Source organism: Coregonus lavaretus (assembly GCF_964263955.1).
Source record: "Coregonus lavaretus genome assembly, contig: HAP1_SCAFFOLD_541, whole genome shotgun sequence".
NCBI classification, from domain to species: Eukaryota; Metazoa; Chordata; class Actinopteri; order Salmoniformes; family Salmonidae; genus Coregonus; species Coregonus lavaretus.
Window position 1 is genome coordinate 270,047 of NW_028164151.1, and position 21,427 is coordinate 291,473.

The window sequence follows — 21,427 nt, forward strand, 5'->3', positions numbered from 1 at the left end:
AAAAAAAAGTAACGGTTTATATTGTTCATTTCTGTTCCTTTTTTAAACCTCTGAAATCTCTCTATTAATTATTTATACGGTGGACCGGCTTCTGTAAAGGAACTTTTAATGTCTTTGAACTTCAGAGAGTTGGCTTACCTAATGTTGGACCAGCGCTAGCTAGCTAGCTAGTTAGTTAGCAAGCTTGTGTGTGCAGAGCGACACCAGAATAAAATAAAATAAATGTTGTCGTGTATTGGGATTATGTCTTTGTTAAATGTTTTTAAGTGGAACTGAAAGAATGTTCATTTTAGTATCAAGAGGAATGTTTTAGTGTAACGCCACATACAACAGACAGGAAGAGTGTTGTAGACAGGGGAGACTGGTGATTGGCCAGAAGAGGGAGCCCATCTTTTTGCATTGTTTATAAGTAGGGGCTAAACGAAAGAGAGGCAGAACGGCCACTCCAATCTGAGGCGCCGTTCTCCGGATGTCATGACATCTGTCAATCATGCTGAAAGCTTGTGATACGAATAAACTTATGATCAAGGATTCAGTATGAGCGGACTCCTTTGTTTATCAGCAATGATTGCCACCATTCACCCGATACGACAATGTCTTACCTTTTTGTAGTTAATAAATCTAATGTGAAACTTAATAACCATAGTATCCTTAACTAGCATTGAAAAAGGGAATCCGTTTTCCCGTAATGAATTCTCTCTCCCTAATTTCTGAATCACGCTACAGTAGACTATGCACACTGGCAAAGACTTTCAGCTGGCAGGCAGACACTGGAATAAGACACTGGGGAACAAAATGCTGAGGGGAGGACGGCTGATAATAATGTCTGGAATGGTGTAAATGGAATGGCATCATGGTTTTCATCTGTTTGATACCATTCCATCCATTGTACTCCATTCCATCCATTGTACCCATTCCAGATTTTCAGCTGGCAGGCAGACACTGGAATACGTTTCTGAGTGACAGAGTGAAGGCTTTGCATAGGAGCTTTGTTGCGTTTTATGTGTGACTGGAATAATAACTGCCTGGATTCTGTTCCTCAAATCTTGTATTATTCCAACCTTTGTTGGTAACAACAACATTATTTTATAAAAAGCAATATATTCATATGGTTTTTGAACACTATAATTTCTTTACAAGCACAACTGATAATAACTACCTTCTGATAGAAGAATTAGGTAATGACTAATTATTACACTCCACTGAATAATAAGACTAATCTAATAATGTGTTAAGCTTAGTTAGAAGTAAAACCAGGGCTTTGGCTTATCTTTGGATCTATGCAAGCGGAAAGCAACTGTGAAACCGATAACAGGAAACAGGATGTGAAACTAGACACTGAGAAGCATGTCCCCACCTGTATACGATGCATATCTGCCCAGCAACAGAGTATTTTTGCCTTCGGAAACCAGTACAGGAAGAAACGACTAGGTTGCTGTGCAGAGCTTACAGAGAAATGTGACAGTTGCCTAAATATGGGCTAGGAGCTTTCTCATTGGCCCACTTAGGGGCGTAGTAGAGGTATAAAAGACGTTGTGCATTGTGTGATTTTCAGAGCGCTCTCAATGAATACACCTACTGACCATTGCAATAAGGGGTCTTTGTTTAATTTATTTAAACTAGAGATTTACACCTCTGGGAATTATTCAAAGATTTAAGAAGTGTTTGATTTCAACCATAAAGATAACAAAATTCTCCTGACACCTTCCCACTTGGTTATGAACACAGCATGATGTCAGATGTCCACCAGATGCATATGAGGTTTTGTTTTGCCGGATGTCAGCATTTTCCATACGACGCACGTGTGCTTCGCTTTTAAACTCGCTAAAAGCTAAAAGCTAGTTGGAGTCTGTGTGTGTACTTCCGTTTGTACCACCCAACGTGGCGTTACAGAACGCACCACAGCCTAGTGGGGCATCCCCAACGTAGCGTTACAGAACGCACCACAGCCTAGTGGGGCATCCCCAACGTAGCGTTACAGAACGCACCACAGCCTAGTGGGGCATCCCCAACGTAGCGTTACAGAACGCACCACAGCCTAGTGGGGCATCCCCAACGTAGCGTTACAGAACGCACCACAGCCTAGTGGGGCATCCCCAACGTAGCGTTACAGAACGCACCACAGCCTAGTGGGGCATCCCCAACGTAGCGTTACAGAACGCACCACAGCCTAGTGGGGCATCCCCAACGTAGCGTTACAGAACGCACCACAGCCTAGTGGGGCATCCCCAACGTAGCGTTACAGAACGCACCACAGCCTAGTGGGGCATCCCCAACGTAGCGTTACAGAACGCACCACAGCCTAGTGGGGCATCCCCAACGTAGCGTTACAGAACGCACCACAGCCTAGTGGGGCATCCCCAACGTAGCGTTACAGAACGCACCACAGCCTAGTGGGGCATCCCCAACGTAGCGTTACAGAACGCACCACAGCCTAGTGGGGCATCCCCAACGTAGCGTTACAGAACGCACCACAGCCTAGTGGGGCATCCCCAACGTAGCGTTACAGAACGCACCACAGCCTAGTGGGGCATCCCCAACGTAGCGTTACAGAACGCACCACAGTCTAGTGGGGCATCCCCAACGTAGCGTTACAGAACGCAAAGAGTTTGATCCATCTGGTGGACATGAGGCGTAAGGCAAGTACGTTTGATTGTGGCTGAGCTTGGTCGTTTTCACTAGTGCACACTGTAGAAAACTGTGGCAAAACATTTTGCAACAAAAACTAGAGTTTCTATTAGACAAATTCAGGTAGGTCCCTCTCCGTTTCGGTCCGTTTACTGAAAAGGCAGACACCCACTGCTTGAGTTCACTTGAGGTGCGGTCAGATTATCTCAACCTGTACACTGGCTGGTGGGGTTTTCATCAAGACAAATGGTGTGTGCTGATGTAACAGTTCTGCTTCCGTCCCTTTCCGAGCCTCTACCTGGGCTCGAACCAGGGACCCTCTGCACACAATGACAACAGTCACCCTCGAAGCATCGTTACCCATCGCTCCACAAAATCCGCGGCCCTTGCAGAGCAAAGGGAAACAACTACTTCAAGGTCTCAGAGCGAGTGACGTTACCGATTGAAAACGCTACTAGCGCGCACCGCTAACTAGCTAGCCCTACATTTGGCCCTACATTTAAACTACTGGTAGTTCATTTTCCTTTTGTTGCATATCACTTTTACTTAGCCAACGTGACAAGATACTTTTTTTATTTTACTGTCCATAGTCACAAACAATTAATACAGCCCAATCTGTTATTTGATTTTAAAAGGATCCCCATTAGCTGACTCCATAACAACAGCTAGTCTACCTGGTTGGATCCCCATTAGCTGACTCCATAACAACAGCTAGTCTCCCTGGTTGGATACCCATTAGCTGACTCGATAACAACAGCTAGTCTACCTGGTTGGATCCCCATTAGCTGACTCCATAACAACAGCTAGTCTACCTGGTTGGATCCCCATTAGCTGACTCCATAACAACAGCTAGTCTACCTGGTTGGATCTCCATTAACTGACTCCATAACAACAGCTAGTCTACCTGGTTGGATCCCCATTAGCTGACTCCATAACAACAGCTAGTCTACCTGGTTGGATCCACATTAGCTGACTCCATAACAACAGCTAGTTTACCTGGTTGGATCCCCATTAGCTGACTCCATAACAACAGCTAGTCTCCCTGGTTGGATCCCCATTAGCTGACTCCATAACAACAGCTAGTCTACCTGGTTGGATCTCCATTAGCTGACTCCATAACAACAGCTAGTCTACCTGGTTGGATCCCCATTACCTGACTCCATAACAACAGCTAGTTTACCTGGTTGGATCCCCATTAGCTGACTCCATAACAACAGCTAGTCTCCCTGGTTGGATCCCCATTAGCTGACTCCATAACAACAGCTAGTCTACCTGGTTGGATCCCCATTAGCTGACTCCATAACAACAGCTAGTCTACCTGGTTGGATCCCCATTAGCTGACTCCATAACAACAGCTAGTCTACCTGGTTGGATCCCCATTAGCTGACTCCATAACAACAGCTAGTCTACCTGGTTGGATCCCCATTAGCTGACTCCATAACAACAGCTAGTCTACCTGGTTGGATCCCCATTAACTGACTCCATAACTCCTGGGGTCCAAACACAACTAAAATACATTACAGACATCGACTTTCCAGTTGACATTGAAAGACGGTAGTAGACATTATAAAACATTTACCAAGTAGACATTACAGCCAGTTAAAATAGCTGACAGGTATTTCTTCCTAACCCTTTAAGAGAATACAGCCTACACACCACTGTTTCTTGTTCTGGTTTAGTAGTAGCCTACAAGGTGACACGCATTGCTTTGTTATGCAGGAAAATGTCCAAAGATGGAAAAAAAATTGGTTTGTCTGGCAACTACGTTTGATTGAGCCTGGTTGTACTCATTAGTGCACACCTTCCCAAACCGTACCAAAACATTTCGCAACAGAAAGGGTTTTTGGACGACAGCGAGAGTTTCTATTGAACAAATGTAGGTAGCTCCCAACCCGTATCGGTTAGTAACCCGTATCGTTTAGTAACCCGTATCGTTTAGTTTTTATGCCCATAGTTGCACGTGACTTTTACTTGACCAGACGGACTAGTTTCTTTAGCGACAGCTTTACAAAGAAATCCAATGCACGTCTTCCTTCAGGAAGTTAAAGAAATTAAAGTTTTGACCGTCTTGGGGATCATGCGTAATCATGATAATGTGCTGTCAATCGCTTATAACAATAATGCCCTACTAGTCTATCACATCATATTGATTAGGCTAACCAATATATTAATCAACATATACCTAAAATGATTATTCTTGAAAGTTGATATCAGTATTGTATAACTTTACAATTCTGCGGATGCTTTACCCCCTAAATCAACTCTCTATAATAGTCTAACTTCTCAAAAACACTTTTTTACATTAAATTGTAAATGAACGTTACAAACCTCAAAACATTTTTCTTCAACCATACTTCCTTATAAATGTACTTCCTATTTCAGTAGTCTGCGGCAGAGGAGGCTGGTGGGAGGAGCTATAGGAGGAAGGGCTCATTCTAATGGAGTGCTGTAAAGCTCGCCGCCATTGGACTCTGGAGCATTGGAAACGCGTTCTCTGGAGTGTTGAATCACGCTTCACCATCTGGCAGTCCGACGGAAGAATTTGGGTTTGGCGGATGCCAGGAGAAAGCTACCTGCCCCAATGCATAGTGCCAACTGTAAAGTTTGGTGGAGGAGGAATAATGGTCTGGGGCTGTTTTTCATGGTTCGGTCGAAGTCCCTTAGTTCCAGTGAAGGGAAATCTTAACGCTACGGCATACAATGACATTCTAGACGATTCTGTGCTTCCAAATTTGTGGCGACAGTTTGGGGAAGGCCCTTTCCTGTTTCAGCATGGCAATGCCCCCGTGCACAAAGAGAGGTCCATACAGAAATGGTTTGTTGTCATCTGTGTGGAAGAACTTGACTTGTCTGCACAGCGCCCTTAAACACATCGAACACCTTTGGGATGAATTGGAATGCCGACTGCGAGCCAGGCCTAATCGCCCAACATCAGTGCCCGACCTCACTAATGCTCTTGTGGCTGAATGGAAGCAAGTCCCCACAGCATTATTCCAACATCTAGTGGAAAGCTTTCCCAGAAGAGTGGAGGCTGTTATAGCAGCAAAGGGGGGAACAACTCCATATTAATGCCCATGATTTTGGAATGAGATGTTGGACGAGCAGTAGTGTATGGTCATGTAGTGTATCTCACTGCACACTGATTGGCAAACATAGCTTTTCGCATGTCCTCTGCATGCGGTCCATTCCTGCCTGTGAAAGAGTGTGACGCTCTTTTGGTAGGGAGTGTCCATGGCCTTCTCAGCTTTTCTCTTCCTTGGGAAAAACGTACTTCCTTACTTATTGTCTTGGGCTTTGTTTGTGTGTCTTTCCCCTGGCGCCATTCATTATGTCTTCCTGCACACAACTTGAAAGGGAGACTTGTACTCTCCCAACTGAGTTTTTTTTTTTTCCAAATCTTTCTCAACCTAATGCCGCGTTCAAAACAACTGGGAACTCTCCGACTTTCGACTTCTGTGTGGTCAAAACAACTTGAAACTCTCCGACTTTCGACTTCAGTGCCATCAAAACAACAACTTGGAACTCAGGAAGAAAAAAAAACGTTTCAATGCCCGTTGCTGCACGTCACTTTTACTTGGCCTAATTGACTAGATGGACTAGATTTTCAAAGAAACTAGCTTACCTGATACACCGCTTTCTCCAGTAATTGAAAGAGCGCAAAGATAATAATCACGATCATGTGCAGTCAATCGCCCATACCCTACCTCATAGCCCTGTGGCCTATAATATAACATTGATTCATATTGACTAGGCTAATCAATATGATCCAGCGACTATGTAAGTAAGCCTAAAATGATCCATATTGAACGTTGAAATCAGTATTTTAATAACTTAACAATTCTGCGGATGTCTTACCCCCTAAATCACCTCTCTCTGCGATGGCCTAACTTTTACAAAACACTTTTCTACATCAAATTGTAAAAGAACGCTACAAACCTCAGAAGCATTTTTCTTCGACCGATAGTGTCCATTTCTTTCTCTATTTCCTTATAAATGTACTTCCTATTTAAACACAGTGGGCGGATGGTCATGTAGTATATCTCACTCCACACTGTTTGGCAAACATAGCTTTTCGCATGTCCTCTGCATGCGGTCCATTCCTGCCTGTGAAAGAGTGTGACGCTCTTTTGGTAGGGAGTGTCCATGGCCTTCTCAGCTTTTCTCTTCCTTGGGAAAAACGTACTTCCTTACTTATTGTCTTGGGCTTTGTTTGTGTGTCTTTCCCCTGGCGCCATTCATTATGTCTTCCTGCACACAACTTGAAAGGGAGACTTGTACTCTCCCAACTGAGTTTTTTTTTTTTCAAATCTTTCTCAACCTAATGCCGCGTTCAAAACAACTGGGAACTCTCCGACTTTCGACTTCAGTGCGGTCAAAACTACTGGGAACTCTCCGACTTTCGACTTCAGTGCGGTCAAATCAACTGGGAACTCTCCAACTTTCGACTTCAGTGCGGTCAAATCAACAACTTGGAACTCAGGAAGAAAAAAAAACTTTTCAATGCCCGTTGCTGCTCGTCACTTTTACTTGGCCTAATTGACTAGATGGACTTTTTTTTCAAAGAAACTAGTTTACCTGATACACCGCTTTCTCCAGTAATTGAAAGAGCGCAAAGATAATAATCATGAGCAGTCAATCGCCCATACCCTACAATATAACATTGATTCATATTGACTAGGCTAATCAATATTTTCACATTTACATTTTAGTCATTTAGCAGACGCGACTTACAGTTAGTGAGTGCATACATTTTTCATACTGGCTTTTCGTGGGAATCGAACCCACAACCCTGGCGTTGCAAGCGCCATGCTCTACCAACTGAGCTACAGAATCAGCGACAATGTAAGTAAGCCTAAAATGATCGATGTTGAAATCAGTATTTTAATAACTTACCAATTCTGCGGATGTCTTACCCCCTAAATCACCTCTCTCTGCGATGGCCTAACTTTTACAAAACACTTTTCTACATCAAATTGTAAAAGAACGCTACAAACCTCAGAAGCATTTTTCTTCGACCGATAGTGTCTATTTCTTTCTCTATTTCCTTATAAATGTACTTCCTATTTCAACACAGTGGGCGGGTTCACCACGTATAGGTTTATAGTATATATTTATGTCATGTAAAGTCTTCATAAACTTAATGCAAGTATTCAGCCCTTATCTAGTGAAAGTGGATTTTTATTTCAGGATTTGATTTAGTGATGTTTTGCAGGTGTTACCAAGAGAGGGCCCTGTGACAACACCCAGGTTTGGCAGAAGGACGCTAGATGGTCATATCTGTGTGGTAACATGATAGGATGGGTAACCAATGATATACAATGACTCTGCAAACCCCCCAAAATTATTTATTGTAATGTATAGCATATGAATTTAAAAATGGACTATTTATAATATGAAGTTACATTGAATTAATCACACTTATCAAAGACACATTCACACACAGAGATCGACCGAAACACATTCACAGAAACACACACACACATAAATGCATTCCATTCCTTTTAATTTCATTTATTGAAAATGTAATTGACAGTGATACTGCACATCATTCAACATTTCTGTGAATGTGCCAGATTTAGCCAGCTAGCTAGTTTCCAACTGTAGTCCCTGGGCAGGTAGATAAACATTTTAATAAATACTAAATACATATTTTTGCCCTAGCACCAACACATCTGATTCTACTCATCAAAGGCTTGATGATAATTAGTTCATTAGTTGAATCAAGTGTGTTACTTCAAGGGTCCTCTGTAGGTCCTCTGTAGCTCAGCTGATAGAGCACGGCGCTTGTAACGCCAAGGTAGTGTGTTCGATCCCCGGGATCACCCATACACAAAAAAAAAAATTATGCACGCATGACTGTAAGTCGCTTTGGATAAAAGCGTCTGCTAAATGGCATATTGTTATATTATTAGGGCAAAAACAACTAATGTGATCCTTAGGGATCCCAGAGGAGAGGTTGGAATACACTGACCTAGAATAATGAGATACAAATTAACTCATTATTTATTAATTATCTCACCAATTCTCACACACACACATACACACACACACACACAAAAGCATATACACAAACACAGACACACACACAGAGAGATTTAAACACTACAGAATAATAAAAACAATATTTCACTTTTACTAAAAATATCATTAAGGTCTATATTTTCATAGTGACTATGTACATGGTTGGAGTCACTTCCATTTGAATTCCAGTCCAGTCAGAAAGGAAACCAAATTCCAAATCCAAATTGTCTTCATTGAAAAGCATTGAGGAGAATTGGAATTAGAATTTCAGTCTACTTCCTGAATTGACTGACATTTTAATGGAATTGACCCCAACCCTGACTATGTATTGGTTTACCAACCTTTCTCAATATATTTTTCAATGATGAATTCTCACACACAGGGGCCATTTAAATCAAATCAAATGTTATTGGTCGCATAAACATATTTAGCAGATGTTATTGTGGGTGTAGTGAAATACTTGTGTTCCTAGCTCCAACAGTGCAGTAGTATCTGACAATACACAACAATACACACAAATCTAAAAGTAGAAGAATGGAATTAAGAAATATAGAAATATGTGAAGACAGACAGACAGAAGACAGACAGACAGACAGACACACAGACACACAGACACACACTCACCTTCCCGCTAACTTTAGACCATGCGTATTCACAGTTTCTAGCGGTTGAAGTATTGCATTGCAGGAAGGCAAGTAGATTAGTATTTTGTGGAAATGTGGGATATGATGGACACGCTTATTCATAACAATAAAAGGTTAATAACAAGATGCAATCATTTGCCGTTAGTGAAAATCAATTCATCTTTACATTCTAAAATCATTAGAAATAGGCATATATTTCGTTGCAGGAAGGCAAGTATAATAATAATAATAATATGCCATTTAGCAGACGCTTTTATCCAAAGCGACTTACAGTCATGTGTGCATACATTTTTGTGTATGGGTGGTCCCGGGGATCGAACCCACTACCTTGGCGTTACAAGCGCCGTGCTCTACCAGCTGAGCTACAGAGGACCACAAGTAGATTAGTATTTAGTGTAAATGTGGGATATGATGGACACGCTTATTCATAACAATAAAAAGGTTAATAACAAGATGCAATCATTTGCCGTTAGATAATTACAAATAGACAGATATTTCCTAGGCTATTATTTATTTCGTTTCCATGATCATTGCATAATAAATTCCTCACCTTTTCTGTGATGGTTTCATACTCACGAGGTAGCATATAGACCGTCCAGGTTACCATTCGTCCCATCTCTCGTTTACAGTTTTTTATGATTGCTTACACACTAAAATTAAACTTTTCCCACAATTAGCAAAACCTTACACTCAAGGAGCAAAACACAAGGCTAGATTTGCACAACTGTAAGTAAGCACATTGTCAGCTTCACACTATTTGCAAAACATTACACACAGTGATTTGCAAAACACTAAACACACTTGTATACATCAGACACAGAATTGTATATATATATATATATATATGTTTGTTGTTATTTACTGTAATTGTAACCTGTACTGGATACAGTGTTTTACGTTTGTCTGTTTACTGAGCTAACAGTGTTATGCACACTACTGTAGTAGCATGAAAACTGGGACATGTTTTGTTGTGATTCTCCATGTTGACATGTTGACTGATTTGAGTATATGGAGAGAAATAAATGATATTTTCCTCAGTCTGCAGCATTGGTCTTGTGTAGTGTTTGTATAGTTGCACATTCTCTGTGTACTTCATTTACAGTACTCTAATCACTGAGAATTAGACTTGCTAAAAGTGTTTTAGGTTAGCAACAGCAGTGTGTAACTGGTTCAAAAAGATTGAAGTCATATGAAATGTGTGTGTTTCGTATGGTAACAAAATATTGTTTTTATGAAGTCGTGTATAGTTTTGACAAAAGTGTTCCATTTTGCAAATGATCTGAAGTGTTGTGCTACTTTGGTGTAGGGTTGTGCTAATTGTGTCGAGTGTTTTGACAAACCGGGCCCTGTTTTCAAAATTGTGCTTAAACAATTGAAAAAAACTGTAATTGGACCCACTTCACAGCAGTAAAGATAAGCTATTTCAAGTATTTTGCTCTATGCAAAATACCAGGGGTCTCATTTATAAACGTTGCCTACACACAAAATATGCCACAAAACATGCATGTGCCACTTTTCACGCAAATGTTGTCATTTATAAAAACGGAACTTGACCTGAGAATTTGCTGCAAACTTTAGACCATGCGTGCGCACAGTTTCTAGTGGTTGAAGTCTTGCATATTAAGAAGGCAAAAGTAGCCTAGTAGCTTTGTGCAGATGGGGAATATATGACGAGACTCTTATTCAGAACAAAATAACAGGTAGGCCTAGCTAAATATAATAACAAGATGCAATCATTTGCTGCTAGTGAAAATCCATTTATCTTTAAATTCTAAAATAATTAGAAATAGGCATACATTTCCTGTTATTGCAGAAATTAGCCTATACTCGCAAAAATAGCTTATAGGCCTACAACAAGTTCGGATTGGCTGCCATTCGTCCCATCTCTCATTTAATAGGACCCACTTCACAGTAGTAAATAGATCAGCTACAGTATTTCCAGCAGCCTATTTTGCTCTATGCGATCCGATCCGAAGCGCAGTTTAACGTTAGAACAGACGATTCACCTTTTCCGTTGTCGTTTGTAGGCGACGTCTGAATGATGTAATGTGACATTTCTTGCGTAGACAATATTTCATTTACAAACATAATACATTATCATAATCATTGCATAATAAATTCCTCACCTTTTCTGGCCATGATGAGTTCATATTCCCGATGTAGCCATACAACAAATGACCATGCGCATTTCTCATTTAATTGGGCCTATCAGAGAGGCTATTATTTAAAGTGTTTGCTCTATGCAGATGACAGGGTGCGCGGCGTGGTTTATAACATACAGCAGAATGGAACAGGTGAACAGACAGATGATCTTTTGTATTGAAGTGTGTAGGCTACCAATAAACTCTAGTTTATTTTTATTTTTTCGAGTAGACAATGTTTCAGAATTTGTGGGCAGGGAAGCATATTTAGTTTCGGGAAAAAGTGAATGCGAAACATTACTGCATTCAAACGATCTGTTTACAGGTCCACAACTATTTTGCAAGTGTTTTTGTCTTTCAGAACGGTCAGAAAGGCCTACAGCAAATGTCACTGTAAAATAAAACATTCTGCCAACACCTCCAAAGACATTTGAAGTTCTCCATGGATATTTCCTTTAGATATACTGTCTTGGCCTAATTCCAATCCTTCCAAAGTATACAGCAAATAAGGGCGTTATTGTCACCATAAAAGATTGATGATGGGTGTATTTCATAACGCTAGTTCATGCAGGCACCGTTTTACAACAGGTCTGATTTATAACTGCAAACATGAATGCGCCAAGTTTATACATCTCAATATTTTTGTACATGCACATTTATCAATTTATAAATATTGTGTAGCATCTATCTTAAAATACAACATATAAACGCAATTTTGTTGGTATGCATAGAAAAAGTGTGATGTATCAACCAATCATATGACGCAAACGTAGGAGGTCGCCATTGATAAATACCAGTTGTTCTCAGCCTCAGTTCTTGTGTATTACTTTGGCTATTTAGCATTTAGAAACGCCCCTAATTAAGCAGATATGGTAAAAATCATCCATTTAAAGCCCGTGGGGAATGTACAAAGCCTTACAATGAAATGAAACAACAACAGCTAAGAAAAAGCTTTTCCTAGACCGAAATAGAGGTGCTAGTGTCAGATATTTAATACAACCAAAAGGTTCTGCTGAATGAACAAGTCGTGCTTTCCACCTGGCCACCACATTCAGTAGCGTCTTTTGCACATAACATCACCTATCACCTGCTCATTAAGAGTAGAAGCCTTCTCTGTTCACATAGCCTAGTTGAACTCGTTTTGGGATGGTGCTTTTATGGCGATGTGGGGGCCGTCTATTTCTCCGTTCGTATTTGGGAACCTATTGATGACAAAGAAACCCCTCTTAACCTGTTGCGCGATGGTGGAAATTGTATGTTACAGTACGTTTTGCTGATGATTGCATCCAAAACATTGGCTCATCGAGGGATGTGAGATGCCGCTGGCCGATCGGAAAGCTCCGGCTGAAAAGTGCACGTTGCCAAAAACCCGAGGATGGATAACACTTTGACGTGCACCCGAATGGCATGGGTTTGCCTTTCTAAAGTAGGTCTTAAATCCTCGTAAAGATCATATAAGATTGGTTTTGGGAAACGATATCTGATGAGCCAATCTGTACTTTCTGCTAAAAAAGTCCCACCTGTCTCTAAAAACGTGCTCTCTGTGAAATGCAGCGGTGCCAGATCTTCCAACAGAGCAGATCAGCCATCTCTCATTGGATTTCCATTATCTCAGTCTTTTATAGGATTTACAAAATAGTTTCACTTTCACACGTACCTCTAATTTAACAAATTACTGTACTTTATATGGATTATTATCGTTACAAATGCACCGATGTGGTCAATTATATTTAACCTGTCAAGACGTTGCATGAATTCACAATGTCAATATAATTAAATAAATCAAATAATGTCATTATTACTCTCACAATAAAACCCATTTTCAACATACAGTATATTTTCCCCGTTCTACGCTTGACAAGCAGTTCCCTTATTCCACCACTTGGCACTGATCGTGGTCATGGGGCTGAACACTCAAGCCAACATTTATATTGATAAATCTCACACTTTGCGTGGAAATGATCCCTTGCATGGTTTACGTACAGATTAGCGCCTATGTATGATTGATAAATGATGTAATGAATAATAACAAAGTGCATAAAATAAACTAGAAAATAAAGTTTAATAAGAAACGTATTAGTATTGTTTGGGGGGTTGTATCAGAATAGTATTTTAGAACACAACAGGACAGGGTAAATGAGGAAGTGATGATTACTAGATAGTTGTCATGGTAACAGCAGTAAAACATTATTTATAATGCTACTATTAATAAGGGTAGGGTAAACGAGGAAGTAATGATTACTAGATAGTTGGATTTACATTCCAACGGACTCTTACCCTGCCCCCACCAGCCAACAGACTCTTACCCTGCCCCCACCACCACCCAACAGACTCTTACCCTGCCCCCACCACCACCCAACAGAATCTTACCCTGCCCCCACCACCCAACAGACTCTTACCCTGCCCCCACCACCCAACAGACTCTTACCCTGCCCCCCCCCACCCAACAGACTCTTACCCTGCCCCCCACCAACCAACAGACTCTTACCCTGCCCCCACCACCCAACAGACTCTTACCCTGCCCCCACCACCCAACAGACTCTTACCCTGCCCCCACCAGCCAACAGACTCTTACCCTGCCCCCACCACCACCCAACAGACTCTTACCCTGCCCCCACCACCACCCAACAGAATCTTACCCTGCCCCCACCACCCAACAGACTCTTACCCTGCCCCCACCACCCAACAGACTCTTACCCTGCCCCCCCCCACCCAACAGACTCTTACCCTGCCCCCCACCAACCAACAGACTCTTACCCTGCCCCCACCACCCAACAGACTCTTACCCTGCCCCCACCACCCAACAGACTCTTACCCTGCCCCCACCACCCAACAGACTCTTACCCTGCCACCACCACCCAACAGACTCTTACCCTGCCCCCACCACCCAACAGACTCTTACCCTGCCCCCACCCACCCAACATACTCTTACCCTGCCCCCACCCCCCAACAGACTCTTACCCTGCCCCCCCCACCACCCAACAGACTCTTACCCTGCCCCCACCACCATCCAACATACTCTTACCCTGCCACCACCATCCAACATACTCTTACCCTGCCCTCACCACCCAACAGACTCTTACCCTGCCCCCACCACCCAGACTCTTACCCTGCCCCCCCCCCACCCAACATACTCTTACCCTGCCCCCCCACCCAACAGACTCTTACCCTGCCCCCACCACCCAACAGACTCTTACCCTGCCCCCACCACCCAACAGACTCTTACCCTGCCCCCACCACCACCCAACAGACTCTTACCCTGCCCCCACCACCCAACACTCTTACCCTGCCCCCCCCACCCAACAGACTCTTACCCTGCCCCCACCCAACAGACTCTTACCCTGCCCCCACCAGCCAACAGACTCTTACCCTGCCCCCACCAGCCAACAGACTCTTACCCTGCCCCCACCACCACCCAACAGACTCTTACCCTGCCCCCCCACCACCCAACAGACTCTTACCCTGCCCCCACCACCACCCAACGGACTCTTACCCTGCCCCCACCACCACCCAACGGACTCTTACCCTGCCCCCACCACCCAACACTCTTACCCTGCCCCCCCCACCCAACAGACTCTTACCCTGCCCCCACCCAACAGACTCTTACCCTGCCCCCACCACCCAACAGACTCTTACCCTGCCCCCACCACCACCCAACGGACTCTTACCCTGCCCCCACCACCACCCAACGGACTCTTACCCTGCCCCCACCACCCAACACTCTTACCCTGCCCCCACCCACCCAACAGACTCTTACCCTGCCCCCACCACCCAACAGACTCTTACCCTGCCCCCACCACCCAACGGACTCTTACCCTGCCCCCACCACCACCCAACGGACTCTTACCCTGCCCCCACCACCACCCACCACCCAACAGACTCTTACCCTGCCCCCACCACCCAACGGACTCTTACCCTGCCCCCACCCACCCAACAGACTCTTACCCTGCCCCCACCACCCAACAGACTCTTACCCTGCCCCCACCACCCAACAGACTCTTACCCTGCCCCCACCACCACCCAACGGACTCTTACCCTGCCCCCACCACCACCCAACGGACTCTTACCCTGCCCCCACCACCCAACACTCTTACCCTGCCCCCACCCACCCAACAGACTCTTACCCTGCCCCCCCACCCAGCAGACTCTTACCCTGCCCCCACCACCCAACAGACTCTTACCCTGCCCCCACCACCCAACAGACTCTTACCCTGCCCCCACCACCACCCAACAGACTCTTACCCTGCCCCCACCACCCAACAGACTCTTACCCTTCCCCCACCACCCAACAGACTCTTACCCTGCCCCCACCACCCAACAGACTCTTACCCTGCCCCCACCACCCAACAGACTCTTACCCTGCCCCCACCACCCAGTTGTAAATGTCTACATATTATTATCATCTTTAGATTGTCTCATTCACTTCTCTTGATTTGATTTGATTTATTTTGACCTGCGCTGTTGGAGCCCAGAGCACAAGATTTTGCGTCCCTCTCCATGTGACTAATAAACTAATCTAATCTAATTAACGATGGGATTTTAAAGTGTTTTCCAAAATTGATTATTATAATAATTTTATTATTATAATAATATTATTATTATTATTAATAGTAGCATCATAAATAATGTTATTTGTATTACTGCTGTTACCATGACAACTGTCTAGTAATCATTACTTTCAATGCTGTTAACAAATGTCAGTGCTATAATATTATTTGTGCTATAAAGGCGGTTGACTTTATTGCTTTTTTCCATATTGTTAAACAACATTCTAAGTCACAATACATTCCTTTTAATTGACATGTACAACATGTATTTGACAGGGATACTGCACATCAATCAACATTTCTGTAAATGTGCCAGATTTAGCTGTAGTCCCTGGGCAGGTAGATACACATAGAAAAATACAACGTTATAAAACATTTAGTAAAACATTGTGTATAGATGGGGGCTGATTGGTCCTTCAGCCACTCTCAAGTCATTGGTAAAGGGGAGAGAGGTTGAACAGCTCCTTATATGTCCTTCAGCCACTCTCAAGTCATTGGTAAAGGGGAGAGAGGTTGAACAGCTCCTTATATGTTCTTCAGCCACTCTCAAGTCATTGGTAAAGGGGAGAGAGGTTGAACAGCTCCTTATATGTCCTTCAGCCACTCTCAAGTCATTGGTAAAGGGGAGAGAGGTTGAACAGCTCCTTATATGTCCTTCAGCCACTCTCAAGTCATTGGTAAAGGGGTGAGAGGTTGAGCAGCTCCTTATATGTCCTTCAGCCACTCTCAAGTCATTGGTAAAGGGGAGAGAGGTTGAACAGCTCCTTATATGTCCTTCAGCTACTCTCAAGTCATTGGTAAAGGGGAGAGAGGTTGAACAGCTCCTTATATGTCCTTCAGCCACTCTCAAGTCATTGGTAAAGGGGTGAGAGGTTGAACAGCTCCTTATATGTCCTTCAGCCACTCTCAAGTCATTGGTAAAGGGGAGAGAGGTTGAACAGCTCCTTATATGTCCTTCAGCCACTCTCAAGTCATTGGTAAAGGGGTGAGAGGTTGAACAGCTCCTTATATGTCCTTCAGCCACTCTCAAGTCATTGGTAAAGGGGAGAGAGGTTGAACAGCTCCTTATATGTCCTTCAGCTACTCTCAAGTCATTGGTAAAGGGGAGAGAGGTTGAACAGCTCCTTATATGTCCTTCAGCCACTCTCAAGTCATTGGTAAAGGGGTGAGAGGTTGAACAGCTCCTTATATGTCCTTCAGCCACTCTCAAGTCATTGGTAAAGGGGAGAGAGGTTGAACAGCTCCTTATATGTTCTTCAGCCACTCTCAAGTCATTGGTAAAGGGGAGAGAGGTTGAACAGCTCCTTATATGTTCTTCAGCCACTCTCAAGTCATTGGTAAAGGGGAGAGAGGTTGAACAGCTCCTTATATGTCCTTCAGCCACTCTCAAGTCATTGGTAAAGGGGTGAGAGGTTGCACAGCTCCTTATATGTCCTTCAGCCACTCTCAAGTCATTGGTAAAGGGGAGAGAGGTTGAACAGCTCCTTATATGTCCTTCAGCCACTCTCAAGTCATTGGTAAAGGGGAGAGAGGTTGAACAGCTCCTTATATGTCCTTCAGCCACTCTCAAGTCATTGGTAAAGGGGAGAGAGGTTGAACAGCTCCTTATATGTCCTTCAGCCACTCTCAAGTCATTGGTAAAGGGGTGAGAGGTTGAACAGCTCCTTATATGTCCTTCAGCCACTCTCAAGTCATTGGTAAAGGGGTGAGAGGTTGAACAGCTCCTTATATGTCCTTCAGCCACTCTCAAGTCATTGGTAAAGGGGTGAGAGGTTGAACAGCTCCTTATATGTCCTTTAGCCTCTCAAGTCATTGGTAAAGGGGTGAGAGGTTGAACAGCTCCTTATATGTCCTTCAGCCACTCTCAAGTCATTGGTAAAGGGGAGAGAGGTTGAACAGCTCCTTATATGTCCTTCAGCCACTCTCAAGTCATTGGTAAAGGGGAGAGAGGTTGAACAGCTCCTTATATGTCCTTCAGCCACTCTCAAGTCATTGGTAAAGGGGTGAGAGGTTGAACAGCTCCTTATATGTCCTTCAGCCACTCTCAAGTCATTGGTAAAGGGGTGAGAGGTTGAACAGCTCCTTATATGTCCTTCAGCCACTCTCAAGTCATTGGTAAAGGGGTGAGAGGTTGAACAGCTCCTTATATGTCCTTTAGCCTCTCAAGTCATTGGTAAAGGGGTGAGAGGTTGAACAGCTCCATATGTCCTTCAGCCACTCTCAAGTCATTGGTAAAGGGGAGAGAGGTTGAACAGCTCCTTATATGTCCTTCAGCCACTCTCAAGTCATTGGTAAAGGGGAGAGAGGTTGAACAGCTCCTTATATGTCCTTCAGCCACTCTCAAGTCATTGGTAAAGGGGTGAGAGGTTGAACAGCTCCTTATATGTCCTTCAGCCACTCTCAAGTCATTGGTAAAGGGGTGAGAGGTTGAACAGCTCCTTATGTCTGTTAATGGTCAATGTGCTCTCACTGAGAAAACTGCTGATAGACTGAGGTGGTTGTGTTGATATCCAGCCCCTCTCATTAACCTCTATCAGGCCAACACTGTACAATATATTCATAAAATACATTTCTGTGGTTTTAAGTTGAATGCCAAATTCTCAGAGCCATTTTCCCGGACACATTCACAGTGAGTATGCAAATACAGTAAGTAAATTCCAATAACATCACAATACATGTTTACAATGTGTATACAATACATGTTTACAATGCGTATACAATGAAATTTAAAATCTAAAGTTTAAAATACACAGACATCAGGTAGGTAGGTGTGTTGGTGTGAGAGAGAGACAGAGTTGTATCAACATGTTCTGCTAGATAGGGGTCCAGCTAGGTACCTAGTGGAGGACTAACTGACCCTCCTGCTAGATAGGGGTCCATACCTAGGTACCTAGTGGAGGACTAACTGACCCTCCTGCTAGATAGGGGTCCAGCTAGGTACCTAGTGGAGGACTAACTGTCCCTCTTGCTAGATAGGGGTCCAGCTAGGTACCTAGTGGAGGACTAACTGACCCTCCTGCTAGATAGGGGTCCATACCTAGGTACCTAGTGGAGGACTAACTGATCCTCCTGCTAGATAGGGGTCCAGCTAGGTACCTAGTGGAGGACTAACTGACCCTCCTGCTAGATAGGGGTCCAGCTAGGTACCTAGTGGAGGACTAACTGACCCTCCTGCAAGATAGGGGTCCAGCTAGGTACCTAGTGGAGGACTAACTGACCCTCCTGCTAGATAGGGGTCCAGCTAGGTACCTAGTGGAGGACTAACTGACCCTCCTGCTAGATAGGGGTCCATACCTAGGTACCTAGTGGAGGACTAACTGATCCTCCTGCTAGATAGGGGTCCAGCTAGGTACCTAGTGGAGGACTAACTGACCCTCCTGCTAGATAGGGGTCCAGCTAGGTACCTAGTGGAGGACTAACTGACCCTCCTGCTAGATAGGGGTCCAGCTAGGTACCTAGTGGAGGACTAACTGACCCTCCTGCTAGATAGGGGTCCAGCTAGGTACCTAGTGGAGGACTAACCGACCCTCCTGCTAGATAGGGGTCCAGCTAGGTACCTAGTGGAGGACTAACTGATCCTCCTTCTAGATAGGGGTCCATACCTAGGTACCTAGTGGAGGACTAACTGATCCTCCTGCTAGATAGGGGTCCATACCTAGGTACCTAGTGGAGGACTAACTGACCCTCCTGCTAGATAGGGGTCCAGCTAGGTACCTAGTGGAGGACTAACTGACCCTCCTGCTAGATAGGGGTCCAGCTAGGTACCTAGTGGAGGACTAACTGACCCTCCTGCTAGATAGGGGTCCAGCTAGGTACCTAGTGGAGGACTAACTGACCCTCCTGCTAGATAGGGGTCCAGCTAGGTACCTAGTGGAGGACTAACTGACCCTCCTGCTAGATAGGGGTCCAGCTAGGTACCTAGTGGAGGACTAACTGACCCTCCTGCTAGATAGGGGTCCATACCTAGGTACCTAGTGGAGGACTAACTGACCCTCCTGCTAGATAGGGGTCCATACCTAGGTACCTAGTGGAGGACTAACTGACCCTCCTGCTAGATAGGGGTCCAGCTAGGTACCTAGTGGAGGACTAACTGATCCTCCTGCTAGAAGAGGCTGTGTGGCTGGACCTTTGGTTAGTTTATTGCTTTTATAGTGGTCATGTTTGATTGACATTTTCTGTACATTTTTAGGAGCCTGAATTAAAGCAACAGACACCAAGAACATGTTGAACCACCCTGCCTGTCTATTCTGCCTGGTCTCCCCACACCCAGGGGTTGGCTACAACTTTAGATCTGAAGCTGTGACCAAAGATAGGGGTCCAGATCCCCAAGAAGGTTGATCATCCTGGAACATGACTCAGTTCCTTTTCTCAACACCATGTCGATGATGTCACGTGCCTTCTCTGCCCTCTCAGCTATCACCTTTAGTGAGGCCATTTCCTCCCTTCCTTCCTTCAGACAGAGTGAGTTGCAATCCCATAAAGGATCTAAGGAAGGTCAAGATGTCAACGTGGTGGTGTGTCTTTGACTAGCCAGCTTCATGCCGTAGCACTGGCTTCACGAGGTGAAGAAGTGTCTTTGTCTAGCCAGCTTCATGCCGTAGCACTGGCTTGACGAGGTGAAGAAGTGTCTTTGTCTAGCCAGCTTCATGCCGTAGCACTGGCTTGACAAGGTGAAGAAGTGTCTTTGTCTAGCCAGCTTCATGCTGTAGCACTGGCTTGACGAGGTGAAGAAGTGTTTTTGACTAGCCAGCTTCATGCCGTAGCACTGGCTTGACGAGGTGAAGAAGTGTCTTTGTCTAGCCAGCTTCATGCTGTAGCATATTCAGATCAGGTGAAGACACACAAAATACATTCCTAGGTGAAGAAGTGTATTAGTCCACAGACTAGGAGACAGGCCTCAGCGTCTTCAGATTAGGTGAAGAAGTGTCTTTGTCCACAGACTAGGAGACAGGCCTCAGCGTCTTCAGATTAGGTGAAGAAGTGTTTTAGTCCACAGACTAGGAGACAGGCCTCAGCATCTTCAGATTAGGTGAAGAAGTGTCTTAGTCCACAGACTAGGAGACAGGCCTCAGCATCTTCAGATTAGGTGAAGTAGTGTCTTAGTCCACAGACTAGGAGACAGGCCTCAGCGTCTTCAGATTAGGTGAAGAAGTGTCTTAGTCCACAGACTAGGAGACAGGCCTCAGCATCTTCAGATTAGGTGAAGTAGTGTCTTAGTCCACAGACTAGGAGACAGGCCTCAGCGTCTTCAGATTAGGTGAAGAAGTGTCTTAGTCCACAGACTAGGAGACAGGCCTCAGCGTCTTCAGATTAGGTGAAGAAGTGTCTTAGTCCACAGACTAGGAGACAGGCCTCAGCGGCTTCAGATTAGGTGAAGAAGTGTCTTAGTCCACAGACTAGGAGACAGGCCTCAGCGTCTTCAGATTAGGTGAAGAAGTGTCTTAGT